This window comes from Mus caroli, unplaced genomic scaffold (genome assembly GCF_978045245.1).
Source record: "Mus caroli unplaced genomic scaffold, Mus_caroli_1 scaffold_6, whole genome shotgun sequence".
Lineage (NCBI taxonomy): Eukaryota > Metazoa > Chordata > Mammalia > Rodentia > Muridae > Mus > Mus caroli.
Window position 1 is genome coordinate 63,325,001 of NW_028227261.1, and position 16,692 is coordinate 63,341,692.

The window sequence follows — 16,692 nt, forward strand, 5'->3', positions numbered from 1 at the left end:
GTATGATTTGATGGCTAAGTTTCTTGAATAAATAAAAGATCCCAAATTACTCCCTTACAATGAATATAACAGATATAGAAGCTCCCGTTTTCATAACCTGTGTTTATTACATCTATTTAATCGGATTGGTTGCCAGAACTTCTTTATATGATTATATTTTCACATTGAGAATGAGTATGTTGATTACTTAGCATTATTGAAAATAATAAAGAATACAAAATAACATATTGATGAACATATCATTTGTATGTAATTAAATCAAAGTGGTCTAAATAATGACTTTTATTTGTCATGGGCTGTGTAACTATTAATCAAAATATCGAAGGGCTAAATCTCCTTAATTTAATTCCTTTTTTCTTCCTCCCACTTCATGCTATTTGGTACTCCCTTTAGTTGACATCAGATACAAGAATGTATCTGTAGGTTCCCAGAAGTGAATTGGTAAAGACTGAGCATGACTGTCTCTTAGGGAAGAAGATTCACATTAGAGCAATAATCTTATGCATTATTTTCTTATGGACCTAGCCTTTAGGCTTTGTCACCAAGGTACCAAATCTCAGAATACACACTGAATAATGAATCTTATGGATATGTGTGCTTTAAATGGGAGGTTATCAACTACAGATCATAATAACCAGGGCTATCAAAAATGCTAAAGCCTTTAAATTCATAAATATAGCAATGATAATTCCTGGGCATAAATAACTCTTGTGTAAGGAGAAATATGCATGTCATGTATTAACTTAAATGGGAACAGTACTTGCCTAAAAATTGGGGAAAGAATCGACTTTAAGCTTCTCCTTTGGGTCAGAATTAAGTTTACAGGAGCCTCTTTCTCACATTTCATGTCTTAGAGATATTTACTTAGACTCTTGGCATATAGTTAAGGTTTGCAACATGTCTTTCCAAAACACAAGTATTTACACTATAGTGTAAGGGAAAGTAACAAATGCAGCCATAGTACTAATCAGACGAAAAGGTTGATGTCTCCTTAAAGTCAAAAGCGAGTTACTAACAACTTGAGTCTATATTCTGTAATTTCTATAATGCTGGTTTTTTTTTATGAAAACAGTGTCTAAATTGTTTTTTCTTTAAATTATTGAGCAAAAGACAATGAAAACTCAATGTCTGAAAAGAACCCTATTGCTGTTTTTTGTTACTGTTTTTAGCTTGGAGTGACTAAAATGTCAAACATTTTGATAGATCCTTGTATTCTCATTTTATTCCTTTCAAATTTAACATGTAATTTTTTGATGTGTTTTTTTTCTATCAAGATTAAAGCTAAGCATCTTGAAACAACAAAAGGAACCCCATCCCCATCTTTCTCTCTCTCTCTCTCTCTCTCTCTCTCTCTCTCTCTCTCACACACACACACACACACACACACACACACACACACACTTTGAATCAGCCCAAGTATCTACTCATGGCAGAAACAAAAAACAAGGGAAAACTCTGACATGAAAAGATCCTTGTGCAAGAACAGGGTAAGGAACTGCATCGAGAGGAATAAGAGATCAACCAGTCAATTAACGTGGAAAGGAGCAAGTGAAATCCTGTACCACTGTAGCATGCCACAAAAGAGCAGAGGGGAAGACCTCTCTGTTAACACGGGATAGGGCAAGAGACTCGACACCTCACATACACTGAGATGAACAAAAGTGGAAGAGAGCATGTCCTCATTTCTAACCTTAAGCCATACACAGGACTCTAATCATAATTCCTTACACACTAACCCTTCACTCTAACCTCAAAAGAAATGCCAACCTCCTGAATTGGAACACCGATTTCCCAAACAGATGTCAGACATTAGCCACTGGCCTCAGCTGCCATCAATATTAATCAGCTAATCTTAACATTAACAAAACATATGCATCATAAGGACAAGCCCGTGCTGCTGCGATGTAAAAGACAATTACAAGCCAGTGCAAATAATTAGGATGATGTCAGTACATCTATTATCAACCAAGATAATCTTAGATTTCAAAGGAAACATTTGCCATTTAGGGCTTATATCCTTGACTATCTTACGAACAAGGTAATATAGCCCATGAAGCCTTACATCCCCTCTGGAGTGAGCATAGAAGTTTCCTGTTGTTAAGAATCATTTTCCTTTTTTGGATCAAAACTATCTCAATTACTAATTTACCCATGGTTGTTAGGTATGTGTATCCATCTTTAAACATTTATGCATGAAAGTTTATGCTACTTGGAGTTGAGAGTATATTTATTTATAAGTACATGGACAAATAACCCCAGATTTTTAAAAAGAATTCTAAAATTTTTTACAAGAAATGGTGTAAGAAAATTTAAGTCATGCAGTAAGTACAACAAAGAAGATATTTTGCAGAATTCTGGAAACAATATGTCATGGCTGCTGTCTTGTTTCTGGTCCAGCTTCTCTGAGTCCACATTGCAAGTGACTTGTCAAGCCCTCTAAGTGTTGGGCACTCCATTTCTCCCATGTTCTCCTGAAGATATCTCCATGGACAATTAAGCATTTATAAGCACTTCTGTGGTTTCTGCTGTAAGGGCATTTGGTAATCATAGTAAATTATTTCCTCTCATGATAAGCTATGCCTGATGCAACACTCAAAGAGAAGCCTTAGCAATTAGATTAAAGAAATAGCCTTTCTTATTTAGTAGTCAAAATGTATCACAATCACAAATTATACTCATTTCTATAAAAATATATAACAAATGCCAGGTAGGTTTGAAATACTGCATTAGTTTCTGGGTACATTCTATTTAAGATAATTGAAGCTTTTACCATCAAAGATATTGAAGTAATTCAGTCAACAGACAGAGAGAACACTTACAATAAATGTAGTCCTCATATATGCCACACCTAATGTCAATATTACATGCTTGTTAAGTTACTAAGGACTGTACAAGAAATAGGCAACTATCAGAAAAGCATGGGGGAAGACAGACTCTCATATAAAATAACCATCAAATATGAATGGACTGATAATTCAGTGTTGAGTATTTTTTCTAGGGATGTCAGAAACAAAAGTCTATTTACCTCAGGGAACGTATAATGATAGGAATGAATACATCCATATATAAATTGTTTAAAAAATAGTTTATTGGGGTTACTAACAGGCATGTGGTTCACAGGCTGAATGACAGAATGGGATTATCAATGACCTCTTGGGCACTGTGACAACCAACATTCTTTTTTTTTTTTTTTTTTTTTTTTTTTAGGTTTGATTTTTTCTTTTTTCTTTTCTTTTTTTTTATTATTTTTATTACATATTTTCCTCAATTACATTTCCAATACTATCCCAAAAGTCCCCCATAGCGCCCCCCATTTCCCTACCCACCCATTCCCATTCTTTTGGCCCTGGCATTCCCCTATATTGGGGCATATAAAGTTTGCAAGTCCAATGGGCCTCTCTTTCCATTGATGGCCGACTAGGCCATCTTTCGATACATATGCAGCTAGAGACAAGAGCTCCAGGGTTCTGGTTAGTACATCATGTTGTTCCAACAATAGGGTTGCAGATCCCTTTAGCTCCTTGGGTACTTTCTCTAGCTTCTCCATTGGGAGCCCTGTGATACATCCAATAGCTGACTGTGAACATCCACTCCTGTGTTTGCTAGGCCCGGGCATCGTCTCACAAGAGACAGCTATATTTGGGTCCTTTCAGCAAGATCTTGCTAGTGTATGCAATGGTGTCAGCGTTTAGAAGCTGATTATGGGACGGATCCCTGGATACAGCAGTCTCTAAATGGTCCATCCTTTCATCACAGCTACGAACTTTGTCTCTGTAACTCCTTCCATGGGTGTTTTGTTCCCAAATCTAAGAAGGTGCACAGTGTCCACACTTTGGTCTTCATTCTTCTTGAGTTTCATGCGTTTATCAAATTGTATCTTATATCTTGGGTATCCTAAGTTTTGGGTGAAGTAACACAATCACAAAAGAACTCACACAATATGTATTCATTGATAAGTGGATATTAGACAACCAACATTCTTAACCAACGTGGATTACAAAATCTACAGCACTCAAAGACCTTGCCAGATACCCCATCATCAGACAGTCTCTCCCAAGAAGTTTCTTAAAAGACATTTGTAATTTTTATTAGCTTCCTGGATATTATAAGCATTTATCTTTCCTCTAGCTTCAGTTTAGAAGGAATATTCATAGATACACAATACTAAGGATGGAAGGGGATGGGGGAAGAATGACAAGGTGACAGTAAATTAATGAATATCCATAAGACTTTTTTTAGCACCAGAGAAATTTTTCAGATGAAAACAAGATTTGTAAATAAAATGAAGGTCAAATAATAAAAAGGACACAGTGAAGATGCTTTGGTGTTCTCTGCACAGTGAGGATTACACCTCCCACTGTTTTCACTTATGCTAAAAATGAAGCTCCAATTACCAGAGTGATAATTGAGACTTGGTTTTACCCATAAGCATCACAAGAGTCATTAAGAATAGCCATAGTGAGGATGCTAGCGATACTAATGCTGACTCTGTGTGCAGAGGAAAACCTACCTGGTTATTTACAGAACATAACACCTACACCCCTGGACCTAAGTACTAAACAGCTTACAAGTGAATAGATACACCGTGATTATAGTGATGTTTTCTTGGAAAAATAGACATTTTACACTGTTTTCTTTAAAGAATGAATTTGATATCAAATTCAACCATATAAATGCAAAGGAAAGAAAACTTTAACTTTCCCAAGACTGTAGGAAAGTGTGGGTTATACAATAGTTCCCAATTCATGGCATATACTCCAATAAATGTATTTTCTACTCCTCGAATATAGTCATTTGTAAAAAAACCAAAAGCCAAAAGCCAAAAAACTCTGATATAAATTGTGTTGTATATACATTTTCCTCTCTCAAAACTCTAGAGAGAAATTCCCAGGAAGATATCATTTCATTTCGCAGAAAAGTATTAGCCTGTAGAAATAAATATTTTTATACTTCAAATATCTATTAATTAGCATGTGCAATAAAATCAGACTTTAGACATCATATTGAGTATATGGGCATTAGTCTAGTGTCCTGAACTAAATTAGGAATCAGAAAAAAATTAAAACTATATATAGAAGTAACTGATACAATGTATGTTTAACATAAGTAGATATTCATCACTCCAAATGTCTTAGGCACATGTCACATTAAAGTTGCTGGAAAACTCAGATTCTTCAATGAGGAAGTAGAGAATATATTTACCTGCTTGCTTTCTTCACTCTCTGACAACATATTTCATAATAACATGTGTATGTTTCACAAGAATGCTAGGGTGTTGAGCTAGCTGACAGGAGATTGACTCAGATGTAACCTAGCTAACTATCTTCTGTGACTGAAACACACCAGGTTTTACACAGTCAGAGGCCATGGTGTGTTCTTCAATTCACCAAAACACATTTAAGAACCACCCCATAAAAATCATCTGACTTTCAACACTGTTATGTTATGATAAAAGGAAAAGTCAGCTCATAATTTTTAGCAGAATTGTTACAAGATCTCTCTATCCCTGAAGCAGACAAAAGCATTTCTTTGGAAAGATTAAACTGTTACCCAAATCTGTTGTCAACTAAGTGGGAAGTGAAACCAAGTGTGTAAGAAGTATTTATATGTCCATACTACTTAACCATCTCTATTTAGCCTTATGTTTGTTGATTTTCAGTATTGATTATTGATGCCTTCCTTCACTTATACAATTTTTACATTTACTGAATGCTAGTTATGTGCCTGGCAAAGTACTTATCAGCAGGCAATATGAATCCTGAATACCGTGATGAAATATCCACTCTTTGTGGAGGGTACAGTTTAGTCAACACATTGAGAAAATTATAATTCTGGTTATAAATGTGGGTTCTCAATTAGCCAGATTATTGTACCTCCCTTCTCAAACTCAAGCATTTAAATGAAAGACTATGGGGATTGGGGGACAGATAACGTCTATTGCTTTAGAAGTCAGATATCATAAAAATGGTTTTAATGTAGAAAAAGAAATTAATATTTAAATTATGTTAGTGTTGAATGAAAGCCAAGGTGCCTTGTTCTGAAATTCTGGAGACTGAGGTCATTTGCCCAGTTCAGATCAGAATTGGGGAACAGGCTCAAAATAAGAAGATGAAATGAACATCACAGAGGAACCACTGCGGCTGTTCAGACTTTCATCAATCTGTTCCGAGAAACTTACAAAGGAGAAGAGATTATAAAAATTTAAAAATAAAATGTAAATATATATGTAATACAACTGAAAAGATAACTGAATCTAGAGGTCAAATATCCATAGCATATGGAATTACAAGATAAAAGGCAAATAAATTAAATCTAATAAATTAGCAATAAAAAAAACAATATAAGGAAATTCCTGGTAAGCAGAAAAGAAACTTATATTTATAGACTAAAACAGTTTGTTTTCATCACATCCTTTCTGCTGTGACTATGCATTTTATTTTACTCATGTACAACACAATATTCTGCCTGATGAAAATGGTACAAAAGTTTGCTCAGAGTTGTTTGGCAGTGAAGTAACAGTTGATCAAACTAATCAACTAGGCAAGATTAACTAATATACTAATCCAAAAGAACAAAAGCATATATACAGCATATCGTACTTTTGTATATATTATAATATATAAAAGGGGTATCTATCTCACATTAGTACAGTTTATAATTGTATACAATATTGCTATTGTAACTTTAAGCCTTGTTATATTTGAGGTTATGAGAAATTGTGGTTTGGGTAGTTCTCTGATGTACTGTGTATATTACGTTTGTCATAGATGTTTTTAAAAAACACAAACTACATAAACAAATGGAAATTTGGAAAAAGTAGAATTGTCACTAATAACTACGAATTAATTTCTTTATGTCTATAAAATAACTTGAATCTGCTAACTTGAGTTTGAGAACATGGACTGACAATACATTTGTATAGATTTAGAGTCTTATGAAATAAGAATTATTTTTTTAGTTGGGATCAACAAGTTATTACTACTATGAAATTTTTCAGTTGATTCTTTCTGGGTTAAATAAAGGGAATTTGTATAAAAATTATCTATTATTGGTCTTTTAATTAATAGTTTTGGACTTAATATATATGACCTAAAATATATTAAATGAAAGTTCATCCAACTTCAGAAAGAACAAAACCACATACTTTTCCTCATATGTTCATCCTGCCCTATAATGTACACTTTTATATTTGTAGACAAATGTATGAATGTGTATAGTATGGAGAACAAGAAAGGTGTTATTAGGTGATGGGAAAATAGAGAATAGGTAAAAAAAAAAAAATAAATCATAGTAACCACTCTGGAAATCAGTCTGGCAGTTCCTCAGAAAATTGGACATAGTACTACCGGAGGATCCAGCAATACCTCTCCTGGGCATATATCCAAAAGATGTCCCAACCGGTAAGAAGGACACATGCTCCACTATGTTCATAGCAGCTTTATTTATAATAGCCAGAAGCTGGAAAGAACCCAGATGCCCCTCAACAGAGGAATGGATACAGAAATTATGGTACATTTACACAATGGAGTACTACTCAGCTATTAAAAAGAATGAATTTATGAAATTCCTAGGCAAATGGATGGACCTGGAGGGCATCATCTTGAGTGAGGTAACACAATCACAAAGGAACTCACACAATATGTATTCACTGATAAGTGGATATTAGCCCAAAACTTAGGATACCCAAGATACAAGATACAATTTGCATGAAACTCAAGAAGAATGAAGACCAAAGTGTGGACACTATGCCCCTTCTTAGAATTGGGAACAAAACACCCATGGAAGGAGTTACACAGACAAAGTTTGGAGCTGTGATGAAAGGATGGACCATCTAGAGACTGCCATATCCAGGGATCTATCCCATAATCAGCTTCCAAACGCTGACACCATTGCATACACTAGCAAGATTTTGCTGAAAGGACCCAGATATAGCTGTCTCTTGTGAGACTATGCCGGGGCCTAGCAAACACAGAAGTGGATGCTCACAGTCAGCTATTGGATGGTTCACAGGGCTCCCAATGGAGAAGCTAGAGAAAGTACCCAAGGAGTTAAAGGGATATGCAACCCTATAGGGGGAACAACATGATGAACTAACCAGTACCCCGGAGCTCTTGTCTCTAGCTGCATATGTATCGAAAGATGGCCTAGTCGCCCATCACTGGAAAGAGAGGCCCATTGGACTTGCAAACTTTATATGCCCCAATACAGGGGAATGCCAGGGCCAAAAGAATGGGGATGGGTGGGTAGGGAAGGAGGGGGGGTATGGGGGACTTTTGGGATAGCATTGGAAATGTAATGGAGGAAAATAGGTAATAAAAAATATTAAAAATTTGTTTTAGATTTAAATTTGCCATAAATTTTTCATTCTCTCTGTCTCTGTCTCTCTGTGTCTCTGTCTCTGTCTGTCCCTGTCTCTCTGTCTCTCTCTCTCTCTCTCTCTCTCTCTGTGTGTGTGTGTGTGTGTGTGTGTGTGTGTGTGTGTAGACAAGTATATAAAAATATAAACCAGATGCGCTGAATCCAATAGAAGGGAAAGTAGGAAAGAGCCTTGAACTCATTGTCACAGGGAGAAATATCCTAAAAATAACTCCAATGGATTATACCCTAAGATCAAGAATTGTTAACTGGGACCTAATGAAACTGAAAAGCTTCTGTAAGTCAAAGGACATAGTCAATAAGACAAATCTGTAATTTACAGATTAGGAAAAACCCTTCACTAATCCCATATCTGATAGAGGGCTAATGTCCAAAATATATAAAGAACTCAAGAAACAAACCACCAAGAAACCAAACAATTCATTAAAATATTGGGAATAGAACTAAACAGAGGAACCTTGAATGGCTGAGAAGTACTTAAATGTTCAAAGTCCTTAGTGATCAAGGAAATGAGGAAATAAAAACCAAAATGACTCTGAGATTCTACCTCACATCAATCAAAATGGCTAAGATTAAAAATTTAGGTGACAGCTCAGATTTGCAAGGATTTAGAGAAAGAGGAACACTCCCCCATTGCTGATAGAAATGGAAGCTGATACAACCACTCTGGAAATAAATCTGAAGACTCCTCAGAAAATTAGAAATAGATATGCCTGAAGAGCTATACCACTCTTGGGCATATACCCAAAGGATGTCCCACCATCCCACCATGCCACAGGAGCACATGATTCACTGTGTTCATCGTGGCCTTCTTTATGATAGTCTCGAAAAACCAAAAAAGAAAAAGACTAAATAAAATTTTAAAATATATAATTGATAAAAAAATGTATAAAATCCAAAGTGAAGCAATAAACTTCACAGCCTCCGAATGGTCATCCTAAGAGCACAGAAGTTCATTGAGATGAACGAACTTTTGATTTGACAAGCGCTTGTCTGACAAGCTTTTGCATTTCTTTACATTATAATGATTAAAACATGAATGAATTATCTTCCCAATTATTGCATTTTCTAATGTCTGCCTTACTTTCACACAATTCCTAGCAGTGTTTTCCCAGTGTTTTCTTCTTTCTTGTGGATCCTTCTTGAGGTAGCAGAGGAGGAAGAGAATAGGGAGGGTAAGACTTTGTCTTAAGATTCAGGGTTAAGACTTAGTCTTACCAGATATTTTGGGTTGCTGTATAATAATAAAAAGTTTACTTATCTGAGTCTAAGTTATAAGCTACTGTAGCTGACCTGCCTTCTGTGATGCACTTAGGACATCTTCCTCAAACAGCAAAGGATTAAGTAAATAGCCTTTGTACTATCTCAGCAGGAGCTGCTCAGCTCTAACTTTCAGCCTCCTAGTTGGAAGTCACAGGAAGAAAAAGGAACACTTAAAAAATGATCATAGCATTTATTACTAGGTTGTAAAAAGTTTCCTATAAAAGCTAACTAAGGGGAAAGGCAGAAAGATCCTAAGTAGGGAAGGATAAAAGTTCTCTAAGTGGGCAAAAATTCTAGTATGGGAAAAGATTCTTCCAGGAGGGGAAAAGGGAAAAAAATTCTACTCCTTCTCTTTGTTCTCAGTATTTATACATCTTTCAGAATACATGATCACATGTTACAAAGTTCACCACAAGGTCACACAAAAAAGTCAAATCATAAATTGAAATAGAAGTTTACAACAGAGAATGTTTACATGCATATCCATTAGGTGTAATTATTTGGCTAAACGTCCAATCATGTGTCTCAACTCCACAGGTTCACTGAAGGTTTAAAACAATAACTAAGTTATTAATAAAGTTTTGTATAGATAAACCCAGTCAATATTTTATCTTCTGCCCTAGCACCTATAGTAAGTCATTAGTTCCCTTTTTATGATCTTTGGTTAATTGTTTTACAACCTCTTGGAATGTGTTCTGAGTAGGAGAAAGTCTGGTTACTATCTAAGAGCAATTAACTAGTGATACTTGGGACACTGGCAGAATTCTCATTGCAGGTTTGACTATCAAAAAAGGACCTAATAGCAATCCCACTCTAAGAGAGCTTAATAATCACTGATATAATTTTAGGAATTCTTATGTGACCATCATTAAGATTTAAGTCATCTATTTGAATATATCATCACTACAAGACAGTACATCTTCATGGATCTAGAGAGATCTGCTCCAAAGGGGTGTCCTACTACTTAGTGATAGTTATATATAGTTATATATGACAGGAAAAGCATATTAATAGCAGGAATCTTTCCTAAAATGAATCCCTTGCAGTCTTGCTTGATAAGGACGAGCCTGTCACAGATTATATAATAATCCAAAGCAGGCCATCTCAGGATGTTCACTTACTAGTTATTAGCTTGTCCAATTATGGCTCCTGACAGTGTTTTCCTTTGAGCCACTAAGTGTAATATTAAGCAATTAACCAGCAGACATTTTAAAGGTGATAATACCACTGTTTAAATAGACAAAGTATAGGCAACTATAGGCATGCACATAAACACACACAAACACGAACACATGTAGTTTTATGTGTGTGTATATGCAAACGGTTTTCAATGTTTTGAAAAATATATTAAAAATTATGTCACCAAACTACAAGATAGACATTATAAGAACTCTGCTAGGTTATATTTAATAACCCTAACCAGAAATAAATTCAGTAAAATTTTACTTTTTATTCTTAAGTTAGGAAGAAAATCTCTCTAAAATGATGAACATTTTCTTGACTAGAATTATTATTCTTGGTAATGAGCAGTGCTCTATGAAAATGAGGATTTAATATGTAACCAATTAGTAAAAAAATTAAGTCAATTACTAAACACAATTTTCCATGTTAAACATTAATTAAATTCTGAAGTATTTCTTAATAAATTTAATATAGAAAATATGAATTAAAAGAAAAGGGCAATTTAACCTATTAATCAAAATAGTGTTTATCATTACATATATATAATTTGGCTCAAAATACTTTGCATAATAAATTATTCATTATTTTAAGTGATAATTTACTATTTGGAGTTTTAATAGCATTTCATGCATTATAAAAATAGATACTTTAAAATTAGTGGTTGGTTGACAAATGACCAAATATATGGAGTGCTATGATAAAAAATAGAACATTAAAGCTGAGTGCACATTTTGGGCTTGTAAAATCAGGGTAAGGCCCTGAGACTGTCTTTCTGGCTTGATACTACTGAATGAAACCCTGTACATATGGATATAATATGATGATACATGCAAATTCACTGATACAATCAAAACTAGGGCAGACTACGTAACTATAACCAAATCTCTGTGGAGCACTTGGTAAGTAAAGGGAAGAGGGTCAAGAATTCATGCTGGGGTATCCTAATCTGCTCAAGAAGCTATCAGTATCAAAAGCACAAATAGAAAGAAAGAGATGGAAAGGAGGAAAAGAGAAGGAGGAGGGAGGAGAGGGAGGAAGAGGAAATAATTCTGGGTGTTCTTTACAATATGGACCTAGTGAGTTGGTGAACGCTAGAAATAAGCAGCAAACATTTTCAAACTCATAGAATGCAAATCACTGCTGATTAGCAACCAGTTGCTCAAATGGGCTCCTATAAAGGGGAACCACATGGCACTCTTCTACTTTAAAACACTGCAGGAAGATATAAAGTATCAAGGCAGAAAGACAATGTAGGTAGTGCTTGCATTGCAAGTATTTCACCAGTGTGAGAGAAAAGGTACCTGCAAAATCTTAAAAGGAAACAAGGAGGTGATTGACAAGTAACCTGAACAACTATGAAATTTTACCTCTGAACCATTCTAGCTTCTACAATAACTAGAGGAAGATCTGAGAGCCACCTCCAAGGGGCTCTGACATTTGCTAAGGCAAAATCCACCTGGGGGGAAATAAAGTCCACAAAGTCTGTGATATAAGGGACACCTATGAAGGTGTGGATATGAAACTCTTTTATAAGAAGGGACCTGAGGACCCAAGCCGGAGGAGTGAAGTGCTGGGGAAGTGGCTTCTGCTGCCCTTCTTTCCCACAGTTTTAGAAACTGAGTGCAACTGGGAGGGGAAAACCACTGTATTTGTGAAGGACTACTTCTGGTTGTTTTAAACATAATGGTTCATTTTATAGCACAATGATTCCTGGCTACCATAGTGTTTTTCTGTTTTGGCTCAATTTTAATGTGATTCCTGTTAGTGAGTGGGCCTTCAACAGATTTAAAGTACTTTAGCAATTATTAGCTTCTTCTCGGAGATGGGGGACAGTCAAGTTTTCAATCTAAAACCAAACTAGTATAGAGAAATAGTTGATTTCAGTAAGATAGCAAAAATAATCTATGAAATATTAGACTAGGTTAGTGCATACTCAGAGAGGACATGCCCTCTATTGCTAAAGAGCACCATTCAAATCCTATGCAAAACTTTACTAATTAGAAACTTTAAGGTCAGGAATTAAAACTGTGAAATCTATCAAGGTTAGCACAAAAATGTCTGAGAATCAAGACAGATGGAAAGCACAGCTTATGCTCCAGCTGCGTATGTAGCAGAGGATGGCCTTATCTGGCATCAATGGGAGAGGAGGCCCTTGGTCCTGTGAAGGCTCCATGACCCAGTGTAGGGGAATGTTAGGATGGTGAGGTTGGAGTAGGTGGGAACAAGGGGAGCACCCTCATAGAAGCAGGGGGAGGGAAGATGGGATAGGGGTTTTCCTGGAGGGGAAACTTGGAAAGGGGTTGACAGCTGAAATGTAAATAAATATCCAATAAAAAAAGAAAGAAAAATTTTTTTAAAAAGACTGAAGGTCTGACTCTATAGAAATGCAAATACTTTGAAATAATGAACATGTGCTATTGAATAATGGTAAGTAAATTTGCTAACAAAAGATAACAGAAACGAATTGTTTAAAAATGAAATGAAAGATAGAACTGAAAAAAAAAACTTGTAGATGGCAAATAGTTTTCCTGTCAATTTCTTAGATATCATTAAATATAAGATCACAGAGTTATGGACTATTTGGATAAACTTTTAAGTGAAGCAGCTGGAACCAGAACGATACTTTAAATTTTCTACAATTCAGAGCTATGGAATATATTGCCATTTCCCAACTTTCAACTTTCTGCGACCTCATCCATGGTAGTTGTATCATTTATGGTGGGATCAGGTCTTCATCATATTTCTTATCTGTTTTATTATTTTCTGTTATACATTTTGGCTTAACTCTTTTGAATGTATGTACACATGTATGTGTTTAAGAAACATGGAAGCAAAAGAAGTGTTAAATTTCTAAGTTCCATCTGTTTTAATAATCAGACATATTTTTAACTTAGGTTCCTCATCTACAATTCCAAGGAAAATATAGATTTTGGTATTCAAATGTAATTAAGATTATTCTAAAGATGTTGACATAAATTTTATCAAAAGAATTACATTATGCCAATTTACACTGCAGAAAATCCTAGGCAAGCACATGTGGATCATGAGAGCAAAACAACTTTGAAGTTAAGCCTAATTATGTTTTCTTTACAGAAAATTTACTTAATGGAATATAAATTGGAGCAAATGATTTGCTAACAGTCATACTTTTGTAGTATTATTGAAAAATAAAAGTTGAGAAGGAAAATGTAATCATTCTGTTAATTAAATGTAATCTCTATTTATGAATATTCCCAGAAACAAAGTTAACTAACATGACCTCTGACAATTCGTACGTAATAAGGTTTGTATACAAGTCAGCCTCTTCAACAAATCATGCTCAAGACATGTTGAAACAGGTTAAATCATTATGGAGTATAGCAGGAAAATGAGGGACTCCTACATAACACAACGTTAATCTAAGGTCATGCTACATATTTTCTTCTAAAAGATTTAAGTCTTAAATATCCACATGGACTGCAGGCTTCGATGTCAGATTTGTCTCATCTTGTAGTAGAAAGGAATTTGAATAGCCACTGAGATCTGTCTTGTGATGAATGGTCCCTGAAACAATGACTGTATAATACCCTGTGACAGTAACTGAGTGATGTGGAAAGCGGCAGAATGCTACTTAGCTTTACTTTCTGCAAATTTGGCTGGGCATGTCCCTTCTGAGTTCTCCCTTTGACCCCAAATGAATAAATATGCATGAATATTTTATTGAGTCCTTTGTATGCCATATCCAGTTTTCACCTTTTCAATATTTTTCTCTCGTTTGGAGTCATTTATTTATTCTTACACATATATGTGTAGACTGATAAGCTCATTAGTCTATCTATAGTAGTATTTCTCATTGTTTCATATTTTCAAGTTCACTTTATCCTTGTGAGCAGTTTACCATTATTTTTGCTTTGCTCCTTCATAATGACATTACTAAATGTGTGTGTGTGTGTGTGTGTTTGTGTGTGCTTGTGTATACAGCTCATATGCCGTGTCTCTTGTAAGATGTCAGAGGAAAGCTGTGTGGGATAGTTTTTTTCTGTTCTACATTTATATGAATTCAGTGGATGGAAATCAGGTCATCAAGCTAGTTCGGCATGTACCTTTTCTGAATGAGCTGTCTATCCAGCCCATCTTTACTCATTTCATTTAATTGAGGACAATATAATATTTTAGAGCCTGTTTCCAATATACACAGTATGCCAAGCTGTTTTTCTATAGCTGTTTTTATGTTATTTCTTCTTTTATTTTTTACCTACTTATCTCCATTGCCACATTTTTTTATAGGATATGACAAATCTTGCTGGAAAAATATGTCTTGAAATGGTCTGATCACTTGAAGGATATCTTTATATAGAAAAGACTGACAGTTGCTATTCCAGGACTGATAGGGATGAACGCAACCTGCTGAGCCATCTCAGAAGTACCTAAACTGAATTAACCATAGCATCACTTGATTCCCTGAAGCCTTGTCTCTGTGTCATGTAGACTTAGTCCTCAGTTGAACCTCTTCAAAAGCCTGTTAAGAGAACATGAGTAAGGAGGCACAGTGTGTCTTTAGATCTATGAGTCTTTCAAATGTGCTGTTCAGACAGACATACCAAAACCCCTTGGAAAAATTGGAATTTATTACCAGGAAAGAGTCCAGTCTCATATCTCTTGAATTTGGTCTATGTCAAACCTTTATCTCAGAAATTATTTACTACAGTATCAACCATCTCATAAACAAAGCACTGTTATTACAGTAAGGCCTGAAAAATAAGGGGAAATTTTAAATTGATATAATAAAAACTCTGTGTCCATCAAGAATCAGTGATAGTAATTCTATCTTGTATAGCTAAAGGGTATTAGAGGCTACAATACGAACTCCAGAGTGAAGCAATACATATTTTGAAAGATATCAAATAAGAAAATAACCCAAAGCATAGAATATTAGGACACAGAGCAAAATAAATAGATATTGGTTTGACTATTGTTCTTGTATACTGTTTATAGATGCATTTTAAAATCTTTTTAAGTGGTTGTATTACAAGGATGACATCCACAATCATAAAAAGCTAGATAAGGTAAAGTTTATGAGGCCTCAACCCTACAGAAACAATTATAAACAACCGAGTAAAGCTATGAGCAGTTCCTCTTAAAGGGCAAGCAGAGAAATTGTTTACCCAGAGGCAAATGGTCAATTGTGATAATACACATACAAGTAACATTCTGTAGATTCAGCAGGTTGTATTTAGAAATATATATTATATTTATGTATGCAATGGCAATTATTAAAGAAAGAGTTGATAAGTCTGAGGTGAGGGAGAGAAAGATGGTGTATATGGGAGGGTGTAGAGGGAAAAAAGGGAAGATAAAATTATTAAAACTATGTAGCACTATTAAAAATAAACAAAAATAAAATAAAACATTTTCAGGCAAAGAAGTTCCTTTTTGAAGTATAAGCAGTCATTAGAAAAGATAATTTGATCTTGACTCTCATATCTGGAATTTATTACCAAAAGCATAAAGTGTATGTATTGCAAGTGAGCAAGAGCCTGCTCTCTACTGCCATATTAACAGTGAACACTAATAATTTTTTTCTCAGTAAAGAGAATCCAGTCATATTAAATCCATTGTAAGGGTAGATTATAAGATCATGATTTCTACTGATTAATGAACAAGGTGGGGTTGACTATAACTTATTTGTAATTTGCTTTAATCAACATGTCTGAGAAGTTAAAACTCAAGACTGCCAAGACTACAAGATCTTTACATTTAAGATGATTTGTTCAGTGCCATTCTGTGACTAATTGAATTTGGCCTTAGCATGTAAGTGGCGGAGTTTCCTGTTAGTTCAATACACTCAATCCATATCGATCAATGATATGGTAAAATGAAGCAACTTCATTC